This window comes from Ictidomys tridecemlineatus, chromosome 3 (assembly GCF_052094955.1).
Source record: "Ictidomys tridecemlineatus isolate mIctTri1 chromosome 3, mIctTri1.hap1, whole genome shotgun sequence".
Lineage (NCBI taxonomy): Eukaryota > Metazoa > Chordata > Mammalia > Rodentia > Sciuridae > Ictidomys > Ictidomys tridecemlineatus.
Window position 1 is genome coordinate 74,110,030 of NC_135479.1, and position 16,289 is coordinate 74,126,318.

The 16,289-nt window shown below is 38.4% G+C and overlaps 1 pseudogene; it reads right to left on the reverse strand.

Moving 5' to 3' along the window:
* Positions 1-14,110, reverse strand: part of LOC144375680 (dolichyl pyrophosphate Glc1Man9GlcNAc2 alpha-1,3-glucosyltransferase pseudogene) — a 34,569-nt pseudogene extending 20,459 nt beyond the window's left edge.
* Between the last annotated feature and the right edge of the window lie 2,179 nt (positions 14,111-16,289).

Here is a 16,289-nt window from a genome sequence, read left to right on the forward strand (position 1 = left end):
CTTCATGTGGGATTAGGACACAACTTTCTTATACCCCAAGAAGTTAAACCAAGAATCAATAAATGGGATGGAATCAAACTAAAAACTTTCTTCTCAGCAAAAGAAATGATCTGTGAAGTGAACAGAAAGCCTACACATTTTTACCCCTCACACATCAGATAGAGCACTAATCTCTTGGGCATATAAAGAAATAAAAATGCTAAGCACCAAAAAAAAAAAAATAACCCAATCAACACATGGACTAAAAACTGGAACAGGTACATATAAGAAGAGGATACACAATCAATCAACAAATATATTTAAAAAATGCTCATCATCTCTAGCAATTTGAGCAATGCAAATCAAATGTACTCTAAGATATTATCTCACTTTAGTCACATGGCAAGTATTATGAAGACAAACAACAATAAGTGTTGATGAGGATGTGGAGGGGAAAGGTACTCATCCTTTCCTGGTAGGACTACAAATTGGTGCAGCCCATATGGCAAATAGTATGGAGATTTCTTGAGAAGTTGGGAATGAAACCACCATGTAATCCACCTCTCCCTATCCTCGGTCTATACCCAAAGGACTCAAAAAGAGCATACTTCAGAGACACGGCCACATCGATGTTTATAGCAGCACAATTCACAATAGCTAAAGTGTGGAGCCAACCTAGACACCCTTCAGTGGATGAATGGATAAAAAAACATGGTATATATACACAATGGAATTTTACTTAGCAATAAAAGTCAATAAAATCATGGCATTGGCAGGCATATGGATGGCATTGAAGAAGATAATGCTAAGTGAAGTTAGCCAATCCCCCATAAAACCAAATGGTTAATGTTGTCTCTGATATAAGGAGGCTGACTCATAATGGGGTAGGGAGGGGGAGCATGGGAGGAACAAATGAATTCTAAATATGACAGAGGGGTGGGAGGGAAGGGGAGGAGACAGGGAATTAGCAAGGAGGATGGAATGTGATAGACATCATTATCCAAAATACATGTATGGAGACACAAATTGGTTTTCATCATACTTTATATAAGAACAGAGTTATGAAAAAATTGTGGTATATATGTGTAATAAAAATTTTTATGCATTCTGCTGTCATCTTTTATTTTAAATCAATTTAAACAAACAAAACAACAAGAAAAAGAGCTCTGTCTGGCAAGGGAATGGAAAAGTTCTAGGGCACTTTGGAGAAACATTGGATAATCAATATCTGCAAACAGTTGAGAATTATTGCTATAAATTTTAGGAAATGGTCCATCCCTTTCTACACCTGTAAGGAAAGGAGCATGAGCCATGAAGGTCCACAAAGAAATAGTCTGTGTACTATTGATGATTAAAGTAGTTAAAGAATAAATTAAGAATATAGAAGGCTGGGAGACATTTTGATGTGAATTTATCCCATCTGTTCAGATTGTTTGACCAACACTTTGACATCACCACAGGTTTTTGGATATTGTGGTTTATTGTCATTGATGATGCTTTCTCATCTTAAGAATCAGTTTCTGCATCTGGGGAATCAGCCATCAAGTGTTGCACAAGTCTTGCTGGGATCCATATTGGTCTACATATTCTGGAAAAACACAAGCAAAAGCTTTCACTAGGGTTAATAAAGGGGCTGGTGGTTGTCATTGTTTTTGAGGATATTTCCAGACCACTTATGGTAACTTGAGGGACTTGTTAATGGCTCCTAGTATCTCTGTATTGGGTTATGGTTAACATCCTCAAATTTCAAAGAACATAAGGTAAATAAAGCCATATTGGTTAACATATGAGGAATTGCATCAGTTAGCAAGGGATTCTAGCTCTAATTTTTGTGTTTTGAGCCATAAAATTTTGATGGGCTGTCTCAAAAATGACTTGTGCTTGGGGGTTAAATGGAATTCTTGGAAAATATTTAATGTTCTATTGAGCACAGAATACAGCAAACATTTTGAAAGTATAAGCTGAACCATTGTGTGCTGTTACATTATGTGGAAAACATTTTGTCACAATGCATTTGAGCATATGTTGAATGACATGATTAGTTTTTTACCCAACCACAGGAGTAGCTGTAAGTAGTCCAGAAGATGTGTCAATTATGACATATAAGTAGTTTAATTTACCAAGCAAGGGTATGTGTATGACAACAATCTTCCATAAAGACAATGCCTTTAAACCCCATGAAATGACTCCTTGAGGTTGTAAGACACCCCCCCAAAAAAAAAAGAAGCATAATTTTTACAAGTTTTCACTATCTGTTTAGTTTCTACGATACTGAGTGTAGAAAAAAACTGTTTAAGGGAGTGGACTGAATGATGGAATTGAGCATGTAACTCTTGCAGATTCCCAATCAGTGCCATATTCACTTCCCATGGCTTGTTCTGTTAAATTATTAAACTTTGAGATAAATCCAGGTAAAACAGTATGTGATGAATCCAGCCTAAATCTATCTTAAGACTGGGAGCCATCTGTCACAAGGTCATGAAAAGTTCATTTCTGTTTTAATGTAAAATACTAATATTTCTATTTGGCCTGATCACACTTTGGTGTTTTAAACTTGCTTGGAACTCCTGCCCAAGCTTTGAACTTACTTATGCCTGGCTCTCCCTCACCAGACAACAACCCTTCCTAAAAATCTCAGCTGCTCCTCATTAATTCTGATGGTGGATTCTGAGTTTACTCCCTACCTTGAGATGTTAAGATATGTGGATTGTTAACCTGCTATCTGCCTTTGCATTATGCTTCCCAGGATCCTGTCAGCTGTAAGCTGCCTAGACATCTATCTTTGTAACTTTTTATGCTAGAAAAACTTCCCTGTGCTTAGACCAGGCACTGTCCTCTGGCTCTACTCTTGGGTGAGGCAATTCACTGATCAGCTCTCTTATGAATTCAATATAAGCTTGTTTTAATTTGGTTTAGAATTAGCATCAGTGGGCTATGCTTTGCATTCTGGGTTTAACATAAGAGCTCTGATATGAGTGATGAACAGTGAGTTAGTATATTTTTGGAGCACTCTTTGAGAAGAAAGAAAGTATATCCAAAGCTGATTTTACTTTCCCTTTAATATAGAAACAAGGAAACCTGGCTATAAGTTAGGCACAATAAACACTATCAGTAAAGATGTATATATAGTGACTTAGCTTCAATGACCCAAGTGGTTGCCTGTAACTCTAATAACTGGGGTGAGGCAGGTATCTCCTTGTAAGTTCAGGTTTTGTATTCATCCCTGGTAAGATTATAAATAAGAATTAATAGGCCACCAGAATAACTGGCATCAGTACTGATAAGGTCAGCTCCAGGAATTTGTTTATCACAAATGATCTTTAAAAAATAAACTGTTTTATCAAATAAATCTTAATTATCAAATTGATTAACCAATGAAAAAGTCATAATTGAATGTTGAAACAGGATATTATTTTTCAAATGGAGGTTTACTTCCTGTTTAATTAATGGCAAGACAAATGTATCAGGTTTTAGACCAAATAATTGAAGAGTCCTAGTGTGTAGTTGGAATACTATTAGACAAAACATACTAATTTGGGGGTAATTTTGAAAGAAAAAGCAGCAGAAAGATGCACTGATTCTAAATGGCTATTTTATTCCTGGAAAAAGAAGACCAGTTGGAATAGGTGAGGTGTATAAACTATAGTAATAATGTCCTTGTCAGGATCCCATTGGCTAAGATGCAAATCAGCAAGCTGATTATTAACCTCTTATAAGGCTTTGTAAGCTTCAGGAGTTAATCTTCTTCTTCTTCTTTTGTCTGTTTTTTATTTTTTTTTTTTCTGGTCCCGAGAATTTATTTATTTTTTTTTATTGGTTGTTCACAACATTACAAAGCTCTTGACATATCATACTTCGAACAATAGTTTCAAGTGAGTTATGAACTCCCATTTTTACCCCAAATACAGATTGCAGAATCACATAGGTTACACATTCACATTTTTACATAATGCCATACTAGTGACTGATGTATTTTGCTACCTTTCCTATCCTCTACTATCCCCCTCCCCCCATCTTCTCTTTCTATCCCATCTACTGTAATTCATTTCTCTCCTTATTTTTCTTCCAATTCCCCTCACAACCTCTTTTATGTAGTTTTTTATAACAATGAGGGTCTCTTTCCATTTCCATGCAATTCCCCTTTTCTCTCTCTTTCCCTCCCATCTCGTGCCTCTGTTTAATGTCAATCTTTTCTTCCTGCTCTTCCTCCCTACTCTATTCTTAGTTGCTCTCATTATATCAAAGAAGACATTTGGTGTTTGTTTTTTAGGGATTGGCTAGCTTCACTGAGCATAATCTGCTCTAATGCCATCCATTTCCCTGCAAATTCCATGATTTTGTCATTTTTTAGTGCTGCGTAATACTCCATAGTGTATAAATGCCACATTTTTTTAATCCATTCATCCATTGAAGGGCATCTGGGTTGGTTCCACAGTCTAGCTATTGTGAATTGTGCTGCTGTGAACATCGATGTGGCAGTATCCCTGTAGTACGCTCTTTTAAGGTCTTCAGGGAATAGACCAAGAAGGGCAATAACTGGGTCAAATGGTGGTTCCATTCCTAGCTTTCCCAGGAATCTCCATACTGCTTTCCAAATTGGCCAAACCAATTTGCAGTCCCACCAGCAATGTATAAGAGTACCCTTTTCCCCACACCCTCTCCAGCACTTGTTATTATTTGACTTCATAATGGCTGCCAATCTTACTGGAGTGAGGTGGTATCTTAGGGTAGTTTTGATTTGCATTTCTCTGACTGCTAGAGATGGTGAGCATTTTTTCATGTATTTGTTGATTGATTGTATGTCCTCCTCTGAGAAGTGTCTGTTCAGGTCCTTGGCCCATTTGTTGATTGGGTTATTTGTTGTCTTATTGTCTAATTTTTTGAGTTCTTTGTAAACTCTGGATATTAAGGCTCTATCTGAAGTGTGAGGGGTAAAAATTTGTTCCCATGATGTAGGCTCCCGATTTACTTCTCTTATTGTTTCTCTTGCTGTGAAAAAACTTTTTAGTTTAAGTAAGTCCCATTTGTTGATTCTTGCTATTAACTTTTGTGCTATGGGTGTCCTGTTAAGGAATTTGGAGCCTGATCCCACAATATGTAGATCGTAGCCAACTTTTTCTTCTATCATACGCAGAGTCTCTGATTTGATATCAAGGTCCTTGATCCATTTTGAGCTAATTTTTGTGCATGGTGAGAGGAGGGGATTCAGTTTCATTTTGTTGCATATGGATTTCCAGTTTTCCCAACACCATTTGTTGAAAATGCTATCCTTCCTCCATTGCATGCTTTTAGCCCCTTTATCGAATATAAGATAGTTGTAACTTTGTGGATTAGTCTCTGTATCCTCTATTCTGTACCATTGGTCCACCCGCCTGTTTTGGTACCAGTACCATGCTGTTTTTGTTACTATTGCTCTGTAGTATAGTTTGAAATCTGGTATTGCTATACCACCTGATTCACACTTCCTGCTTAGAATTGCTTTTGCTATTCTGGGTCTTTTATTTTTCCATATGAATTTCATGATTGCTTTATCTATTTCTACAAGCAATGCCATTGGAATTTTGATTGGCATTGCATTAAACCTATAGAGGACTTTTGGTAATATCGTTATTTTGATGATGTTAGTTCTGCCTATCCATGAACAGGGTATATCTTTCCATCTTCTAAGATCTTCTTCTACTTCTCTTTTTAGGGATCTGTAGTTTTCATTGTATAAATCTTTCACCTCTTTTGTTAGGTTGATTCCCAAGTATTTTATTTTTTTGAGGATATTGTGAATGGAGTGGTTTTCCTTATTTCCATTTCAGAGGTTTTGTTGCTGATATACAGAAATGACTTTGATTTCTGCGTGTTGATTTTATATCCTGCCACTTTGCTGAATTCATTTATTAGTTCTAGTCGGTTTTTTGTAGACCCTTTTGGGTCTTCTAGGTATAGAATCATGTCATCTGCAAATAGTGATAATTTACGTTCTTCCTTTCCAATTTTTATGCCTTTAATTTCTTTCGTTTGTCTAATTGCTCTGGCCAGTGTTTCGAGAACTATATTGAATAGAAGTGGTGATAGAGGGCATCCCTGTCTTGTTCCTGATTTGAAGGGGAATGCCTTCAATTTTTCTCCATTCAGAATAATGCTAGCCTGGGGATTAGCGTAAATAGCTTTTACAATATCAAGGTAAGTTCCTGTTATCCCTAGTTTTTCTAATGTTTTGAACATAAAGGGATGCTGTACTTTGTCGAATGCTTTTTCTGCGTCTATTGAGATGATCATATGGTTCTTATCTTTAAGTCTATTGATATGGTGAATAACATTTATTGATTTCCGTATATTAAACCATCCCTGCATCCCAGGGATGAATCCTACTTGATCATGGTGCACAATTTTTTTGATGTGTCTTTGTATCCGATTCGCCAGAATTTTATTGAGGATTTTTGCATCTAGGTTCATCAGAGATATTGGTCTGTAGTTTTCTTTCTTTGATGTGTCTTTGTCTGGTTTTGGAATCAATGTGATGTTGGCCTCATAGAATGAATTTGGAAGGACTCCCTCTTTTTCTATTTCCTGGAATAACTTGAAAAGTATTGGTATTAATTCTTCTTTAAAGGTTTTGTAAAACTCCGCTGTATACCCATCCGGTCCTGGGCTTTTCTTGGTTGGTAGTCTTTTGATTACTTCTTCAATTTCATCCATTGATATTGGTCTGTTCAAATCGTGTGTGTCCTCCTGACTCAGTCTGGGCAAATCATATGTCTTAAGAAATTTATTGATGTCTTCACTATCTTCTATCTTATTGGAATATAGGTTTTCAAAATAGTTTCTAATTGTCTTCTGTATTTCTGTGGCGTCTATTGTGATATTGCCTTTTTCATCCCTTATGTTAGTAATTTGGGTTCTCTCTCTTCTTCTCTTCGTTAGCATGGCTAAAGGTTTGTCAATCTTGTTTATTTTTTCAAAGAACCAACTTTTAGTTTTGTTAATTTTTTCAATAGTTTCTTTTGTTTCAATTTCATTGATTCCCGCTCTGATTTTAATTATTTCTTGCTTTCTGCTGCATTTGCTATTGTTTTGCTCTTCCTTTTCTAGGGCTTTGAGATGAAGTGTGAGCTCATTTATTTGTTGGTTTTTCCTTTTTTTGAGGAATGACCTCCAGGTGATGAATTTCCCTCTTAAAACTGCTTTCATTGTGTCCCATAGATTCCGATAGGTTGTGTCTGCATTTTCATTTATCTCTAAGAGTTTTTTGATTTTCTCCTTTATGTCTTCTGTAACCCTTTGATCATTCAGTAACATATTGTTCATTTTCCATGTGATATTGGATTTTCCCTTCCTTCTTTTATCATTAATTTCCAGTTTCAATCCTTTATGATCAGATAAAATGCATGGTATAATCTCCACCCCTTTATATTTATTGAGGGTTGCCCTATGGCATAATACATGGTCTATTTTTGAGAAGGATCCATGTGCTGCTGAGAAAAAAGTATATCCATTCGATGATGGTTGGTATATTCTATATATGTCAGTTAAGTCTAGGTTATTGATTGTGGTATTGAGGTCTATAGTTTCTTTATTCAACTTTTGCTTGGAGGATCTGTCCAATGGTGAGAGAGGTGTGTTGAAGTCACCCATAATTATTGTGTTGTGGTCTATTTGATTCTTGAACTTGAGGAGAATTTGTTTTATAAACTTCGAAGCGCCATTATTTGGTGCATAAATATTGATAATTTTTATGTCTTGTTGTTTAATGGTTCCTTTTAACAATATATAATGTTCTTCCTTATCCCTTTGGATTAACTTAGTCTTGAAGTCGATTTTATTCGATATGAGGATGGCCACCCCTGCTTGCTTGCGAGGAGCGTGTGCGTGGTATATTTTTTCCCAACCTTTCACCTTCAGCCTGTGTATGTCTTTTCCAGTCAGGTGAGTCTCCTGGAGGCAGCATATTGTTGGATTTGTTTTTTTGATCCATGTTACCAGCCTATGTCGCTTTATTGGAGTGTTTAAACCATTAATGTTTAGAGTTACTATTGATATATGGTTTGTACTTCAAGCCATATTTGATTATTTATCTCGTTTTTTTTTTAATTGCGTTTGTTTCACCATGATTAGTTTTTCCCCCTCCGTCTGTCTTTACTGAGGTACTTCCCACTGTTGGCTTTGGTTATTGTTTTCCGTTTCTTCCTCGTGAAGTGTTTTGCTCAAGATGCTTTGCAACACTGGTTTTCTGGCTGCAAATTCTTTTAGTTTTTGTTTATCATGAAAGATTTTTATTTCGTTGTCGTATCTGAAGCTTAATTTTGCTGGGTACAGAATTCTTGGTTGGCATCCATTGTGTTTCAGTGTTTGAAATACGTTGTTCCAGGATCTTCTCGCTTTCAGCGTCTGAGTTGAGAAGTCTGTTGTTAACCTTATTGGTTTACCCCTGAATGTAATCTTTCTCTTTTCTCTTGTAGCTTTTAATATTTTCTCTTTGTTCTGTATATTGGATATCTTCATAACAATGTGTCTTGGCGTTGGTCTACTGTGATTTTGTATGTTCGGTGTCCTGTATGCATCTACAATTTGTATATCTGTTTCCTTTTTTATTTCTGGAAAGTTTTCTGTAATTATTTCATCTAGTAGATTACTCATTCCCCTTGTTTGAATCTCTATCCCTTCCTCTATCCCAATGACTCTTAAATTTGGTTTTTTTATATTATCACATATCTCTTGTATGCTTCTCTCATGATTTTTAACCAGCCTATCTGAGATGGCTAGACTCTTTTCCAGATGATATATTTTGTCTTCATTATCTGACGTTCTAGCTTCTACTTGCTCCACTCTATTAATGATACTCTCATTTGAGTTTTTAATTTGGTTTATAGTTTCCTTCATTTCTAAGATTATGGTTTGATTCTTTTTTATAGTCTCTATCTCCTGATAAAGATGCTTAACTTCTTCCTTTATCTGTTTGTGTAATACATTCTCAATGTGTTCTTTCGCTGCTTGAATTTGCTGTCTTGTATCCTCTTTAAGGTTCCGTTCCATCTGTCTCAGGTGTTCCATGAGTTCTTTATATGACCATTTTTCTGGTGATTCTATATCCTCCTGAATATTTAGGCTGCCCTGCATTGTTTGCACTCCTTTTCTTCCTTGCTTTTTCATGCTGTTCATATTGTTTCTTGTTCTGTTTGACTGCTGAGTTACTGTTTACTCCTATAAATATATTTGAAGCTTGGGAGGAAAGGCATTAGAAGGGATGGGTAGAAGTCCCTAAAGAGAATAAGAGTAAGCAGGTTGAATTCAATGAAGGGGGAATAAGAAAATTGAAAAGAAATGTAAAGACAGGAGAAAAGAAGGATAGAAAAAAATAGAAGATTAAAAGGGATTTAAAGAAAAATAATAATAGTAGAAATGGAAAATGAGATTTAAAAAATAGAATAAAATAAAATAAGATGGATTAAAAAACATTTAAAAAGACAGCAAAAAAAAATTTTATAAATGCAGTCCTAGAATTCGATTAACTGCTCTTCCAGTGGGTGGAGCTATGCCCACCGGGCCAAGTTTCTCCTCTCAGTAGGCGGGAGTCAATCACTGTGCAGCGGTACTTCCTCCCGGATTGGGCGGGTCTCCATTCCTGCTGTTCGCTGTGTGGGCGGGGCCTTTTGCAGAGCTGGTCAGGGGTCGTTTGCAGCACTGGGTTGGCAGGTGGAGGGTGGTCGTCTGCAGCTTCAAACCGCCAGAGGAGGTTCACAGAGTCGGGCCCTCAGGGCCGGGCAGGCAGCGCCTGCTCCCCCACTCACTGCAAGGGCGTAGGCAGCGGCCGCTTGGCGGTAGCCAGCGGCGGTTCACAGAGCTGGTCTGCGGGGGCCCAAGCAGCCAAGCAGGCAGCGCTGGCTCCCAAGTTCACTGCACCGTGTGAGCAGCGGCCGGCTGAGGTTCACCAAGCCAGCCGGGGGGGGGGGGGGCAGGCAGACAGCCAGCAACGGCTCCCAAGTTCGCTGCTACGTGTGGGCGGTTCACAAAGCCGGGCTGCGGGGGCCCAGGCAGGCAGCTCCTGCTCCTAAACTCACTACAGCATGTGGCCTGCGGCCAGCTGCGATTCACAGAGCCAGCTTGCAGGGGGACCCAGGCAGGCCGCTCCTGCTCCTAAACTCGCTGCAGCGTGTGGGCGGCGGTCGGCTTGGGTTCACAGGGCCCGCCCGCGGGGGTCCAGGCAGGCAGCAATCATTCCCAAGAACAATGCAGCGTGTGGCCTGCGGCCAGCTGCGATTTACAGAGCCAGCTCGCGGGGACCCAGGCAGGCAGCGACCGTACCCACGAACGCTGCAGCGTGTGGGCAGCGGTCGGCTTGGGTTCACAGAGCCCGCCCGCGGGGGTCCAGGCGGTTAGTGTCCGCTCCTATGCTCACTGCAATGTGTAGGCAGCGACCTTTCGGTGGCCCCGGCGGGACTGTGCCCCTGCTCTGGGTTGCCGAGATTCAGTATTTTGTGACAATCTGACACCTCCTATTAAACTTACTAGTTCCAGGAAGGTCTCCTTTCAGAAGAAATTTGCTTGAAGTTTCCCAGCAGGACGCATGTGGGTGTATTAATGAGTCTCTCTGATCCCCTTACCACGGAGGCATTGTATGTGCTGCCTCTTCGCTGGCAGCCATGTTCTTCCCCCGAAATTGCAAATCTTTGTCTCCCTAATATACTCTTCTTTACTCTTAATTATCTCTATTTTTAACTTCTCTTACCACTGGTTAGGAACTAAGTACTTAATTTAATCCTATATGTTATATACATAGGTTTTTGCAGTTATTTGACTTCCCTTAATCTCTGAGGCACTGGAAAATTACAGGATAACTAAAAGCTGGTAGAGTAGAAACCCCACTGTTTCAGATCCATTTGAATAGATGGGTTGATACATAAACAATATAAAAAAAACAAGAGAAGAAAACATCCAAAACAGAATGATTCAACAATAGACTCTACTGATACTGCAGTATAGGAAATGTCAAGGAATAAATTTAGAAAGTTCAAAGATAAGAAGACATAAGAGGTAAAAAATGAGGTAAAGATTGGAATCAGAGAGAAAATATTAGAAGTGAAAGATCATGTCAAGAAGGAGATATAGATTTTGAAGAAGGACAATTTGGAAACTCTTGAAATTGAAGAATCAATAAACCAAATTAAAAATTTAATGGAAAGCATTACCAACAGACTACATCATTTGAAAAATAGATATTGACATAATAAAGGTAATATACATAATCTTGGCAAAGAAACTTGATCATGGAGAAAAGATGAGAATAGGAGCTGAATTTCATGAAATATGGGATAGAATTAAAAGGTAAAATCTAGGATGTATAGGGGCTCTGAGGAACAAATTAAAGGAATGCAAAATATTTTCAATAAAACAATGAGAGAAAAATATCAAATATTAAAAATTAAATGGAAAACTCTTTTTGATTTCAGATTTGGTTTATAATCTAACACCTTAAAATATAAAAATCTTAAGTGTGCTCATCAGATTCCCTTATTTCAGGGCTCACAAAAAATACTATTTGACTAAACTTTTTTGAGAAAATTGAATTATAAATTTGGAGAATGCATATGACTTTATTTGGATACATTCAGCAATTCAGCATTGAAAAATAATTTAAATAATACATATTTTACAAGAATATTGCAACTTGAAAACCCAAAAGGTTTAGGATATGTAAACAAAACCACAAATATCATAAATGTTATTATTTGTAGTTACTCAATGGTCATAAGATAAAAGTGGCCAAAGTATATTGAAGCTTTCCTGTAAAATGAATGTTATGCTACAATGTAGCTCACATTTAAGAAAGTATACTTGAATGAAAGTCACATTATAATATGAATAGCCTAGTATCAACTTTTTATTAAATAAAAATGTTTTCCTTGAGTGATGTCTGAAATTTTTCAGAATATAAAGCCCCAGACCTCACTTCCTCACAAATATTGACACACAAAGATTATGGTCCAATGATCCCATAAGAACATTGCATAAGCCAGTTATGAAATTGGAGTATTCCAGGAATACACAGTTTTATTTAAAGAGGCAAAAAAAGGCCATTTCCATTCACTTGCTATCAACCCCATGCCCAACCCAGCAAGAGAAACATAATTCTTGACTACGTTCTTAGGAGGAAGGGTGGATATGCTTCCAATATTGTAGGTGTTGTTTAGGGAGACACAGATGTCTGAGGAAATGATTTGTCTCACTTGTCTCAAGGCTCATATGAGGAAATTTCTTACTTTCAATACCTGAGTTGGGCTGAGAACCAGAGAGAGCTCAAAAGGATTGTCTAAGCATCAGACTCTACCATACAGCAATGAGACACCAGGGGGAGGAAGAGAGTACAAGACTTTCTTAAAGAAACCAGCAAACCTAATTTAGAAAACATTTTTCAAGTCCAGAAAAGAACCACTCCCATAAAAGATCCAAGGGGCTTCCAAAATTTCTGGCTAATTTGTGAAACTTGTCCCCCATACAAAACTGATTCACAAAGTCTGGAAGAAGTAGCTGTTTCTTCAACGCAAAAACAAAACAAAAAATTATAACAGAAATAACAAGACACATGAAGAAACACAGAAACACAAATAAATCAAATAAATGAGATAACTCTACAAAGACCAATCCTAAGACTTTGAAGGTCTATGAATAATTTCATGAAATGAAAAATAGTCCTTGTAAAAATACCTACATGTGTTATGAGGAAACAGCAGAAAACTACACAAAAGGGCTGGGATTCTGGCTCATTGGTAGAGCACTCACCTAGCACACACAAAGTCCTGGGTTCAATCCTCAGCATCACATTAAAAAAATAAAATAAAGATACTGTGTCCAACTACAACTAAAAAATAAATATTAAAAAAAGACACAAAATCAGGAAAATGCATGTAAAGTGTAAAAATGCCAACATGACAGTATTCAAATAAAATAACAATTGAAATAAAATATTTTTTTAAATTATTGATTGAAACAAAAAGAAAATTAAAAATATAAAATTTTAAATGTAAAGAAACTGTAAGGGACTCATGAGACAACATCACAAGGACAAATATGTGTTTTGCAAGTATCTCTAAAGAAGAGAAAGAGTGAGTATAACTCATTTGAAAAAATAAAAGACATTTTTTTTCAATTCTGAGAAAGAAAATGGATACCCAAATTCAAGAAACTCAAAGAAAAATAATTAAGATGAATCCAAAAAGGACCCAAAGTGAGGAAATTTGTAACAATCAAAATTTAAAAATAAAGATTTTTGATGGGTTGGGGCTGTGGCTCAGCAGAAGCACACTTGCCTGGCAAGTGTGAGGCACTGGGTTTGATTCCCATCACCTCATATGAATAAATAAATAAAAGTCTGTTCAATTCTCAGCACCATATATAAATAAATAAATAAAGTCTATCAGCAACTAGAAAATAAATAAATAAGTACATAAAATGAAAATTAAAAATTTTGAATACAAGAAGTGAAGAGTGATTTATCTCCTAAGATGGAGCTTTCAGAAAAACATCAGCAGATTTTTTGGAAGAAAACTTTAGGTCAGATATGATGTATTAATTTTCCAAAGAAAAAGGATGTACACACACAAACTAAAAACAATTTAACAACTGAGAAGAGAGCACCAGCAATAATTTCCTTTAAAAATTAAGAAAAAATAACAACTTTTTGGCAAAAGAATAAAAGCTGAGTGAGTTAATTACCACTAGACTTTCTTTTTGGAATTGCTACAGGCAGTCTTTCAAGTGGAAACAAAAGAATGGAAGCTCTGGTGGGGGTCAACTTGTAGCGGGAAGGAGCCAGGCCTACCTTGGGACTCGCTCCCACACCTGTCAGTGAGGCTGAACTGGGCTTGGGCTGAACTCTGGCAGGTGTCTTCCAGTAGGCTGAGTCAGTGCTGAGTGGAGCCTGAGCCCTGGAGGGCATCTGACAGTGGGCATAGTCATTCCTGGCTTGAGTCTGAGCTCCTGCAGGCATTAGCCTGAGGCAGGATGGACCTGTGACTACCCTCTGCCAAGGCTGGCGGTGCAGTTCATTGGGGAGGATCAAGCCTGGACCTGACCTCCTCAGGGGTCGTCTGGAGGTGCGAATGAAGTGTGTTTCTCCTTGCCCAAGCTCCTGTGCAACTGGCATCGGCGAATCAGGCATGAGCCTGAGCTTTACAAGGTGTTCGCCTGTGGGCAGAAGCGATCCTGAATGGACCTGGGACTACCCTTTTCTGGGCTGTGGCCTCATGTTGTAGTGGGAAATCTGGGCCATTCCTGAGCTCCCACGAATGTTTGCTGGTGAGCAGAGCCAGTCTTTAGGTGAACAGAAGGATCCGAGTTTGTTAGGAGTTAGCTGCTAGAAACTGGACCTTCCCTGGGGCCAGGCTCCTGGGCAGAGCTTGAGTCCAATATAGGCTTGGCTCCATCCCACCTCCAGCATCATGTGGGAACATCCTCCTGTCCCTCTCCAGGCCTCACTAGGCCTCCTCAGTCTGCTCCTTAACCAACAGCCCAAGGGGCCTTTTAAATACAAACCCAATTCATATAGGAGCTCTCAAAGTGCATCAAAGCATTCTACTGTCCTGTATAACTAATTAAAGCAAATGAAAAAGTTTCAAAAGTAGATCAGCAATTAGGACTTTGGTCAACATGTGGCCAGAACAAACTAATGTTCAATACAATGGAAAAAAAGAAGACAGACCATCTCAACCTGTAATGTGAAATTTTCCAGGGATTTTCCTTCTTGCTCCATAGAAAACCCAAAAACCAAGGAGGGATCACAGGGGCCACTGGAAACGACTTATTCCACAACTTGCCTTGGGAGCCTGCAGGGCTATGTCAGCCCCCTTGCGGCATTAGGGCTCTAGTCCCTTCCATTTCCTCTCCAAGGGTGTCATCTAGATTCCATGAGGGTAGGGATCATAATGCTCAGCGTCCCCAGAGCCCAGAATTGTGGCAGTCACACAGTTCTCATCATGGCGCTGGAAGTCATCTGCACTGTGGTGCAATTGGCAAATTGCTTGGCCCCTCACCAGTTTTCCTCTTTTATATCCTGGAGGATTCCTTAGCACAGAAAAAATGGCAAGGTTTGTGCAACCAGCACAACCCAACTCGAGATTTCAGCTTGGGGTTATGACAGAGAATCAGAAGATCATGACCATACTCAGAAAACTATATCATGACTAGCTGTAATTGTATACAGAAGCCCCCAGGTTGGCTCAGGCTCAGTCCTCCAGGAAAACAGCCTTATGAACAGGAGGACAGTTTAGGGACCTTAAGAGTTTAAGAAAAGGCAGGACATTTAGGAAAAGCTCGCTCCACCAGTTGAGTCTGGAAAGAAGACAAAGATGACAGGAGCGTGTGGATGCACAAATTAATGTGTCTTGTGGGTTAAGAAGAAAATGGTTGAGTTTGGTGTCCTATCACATGGAGGCTGATACAGAAGCATTAGGAATTCAAAGCTGGCATCAGCGACTTAGCAAGGCCACAAGGAATTCAGTGAGGCCCTGACTCTAAATAAAACACAAAAAATGGGCTGGAGATGGGGCTCAATGGTTCACCTCCCCAGGGTTCAGTCCCAAATAAAATAAAAAGAAATAATGTGGTTGAACCCAGATAGGAAGATCCCATTGAAATCCAATTAAATAGCTATATGCAGCACTCATATGTTGTTCTCCTATGTCTTTGGGTTCCACATAAATAGAACTAAGAAAATAAAGAATCACATTAATAAATAAAGTCTATTACTTCAGAGAGTGGCCAGTGTTGACCAGCTATTTATTTTCCTCTTTTCAATCTATATAAAATCTTACTTTCAGAAGTATCATGAGAGAAACAAAGGTCTAAAGTCATTTTGAAGTATTAAGTCCCAGAAGTATACGTGTTAGATGTGTGTGTGTGTGTATGTGCGCACACACGTGTGTGCATTTGTGTGTGTATTTAAATATTTTATTTGGTACCAGAGATTGAAAGTCAGAGGCACTCAACCACTGAGCTATATCCCCTGCCCTGTTTTGTATTTTATTTGAGGACAGGGTCTCAATGAGTTTCTTAGTGCCTCACAGTTCCTGAGGCTGCCTTGCAACTTGCAATCCTCCTGCCTCAATCCCCCAAGCCACTGGAATTACAGGCATAGGCCATCATGCCCAACACAAAAGGATCATTTTGGAAAAAAAATAAGTCCTGGATTTAGCAGCAGCAGTATCTTCACATAGAGAATTGTACTATGGGAAGTGTGGGAACTGGGAACAGAGTACAGAACTTCAAACAGAGATCAGGAAAAATTTGTAAAGATGAAACACTCTATAAGGTCACAAAGGTCACAT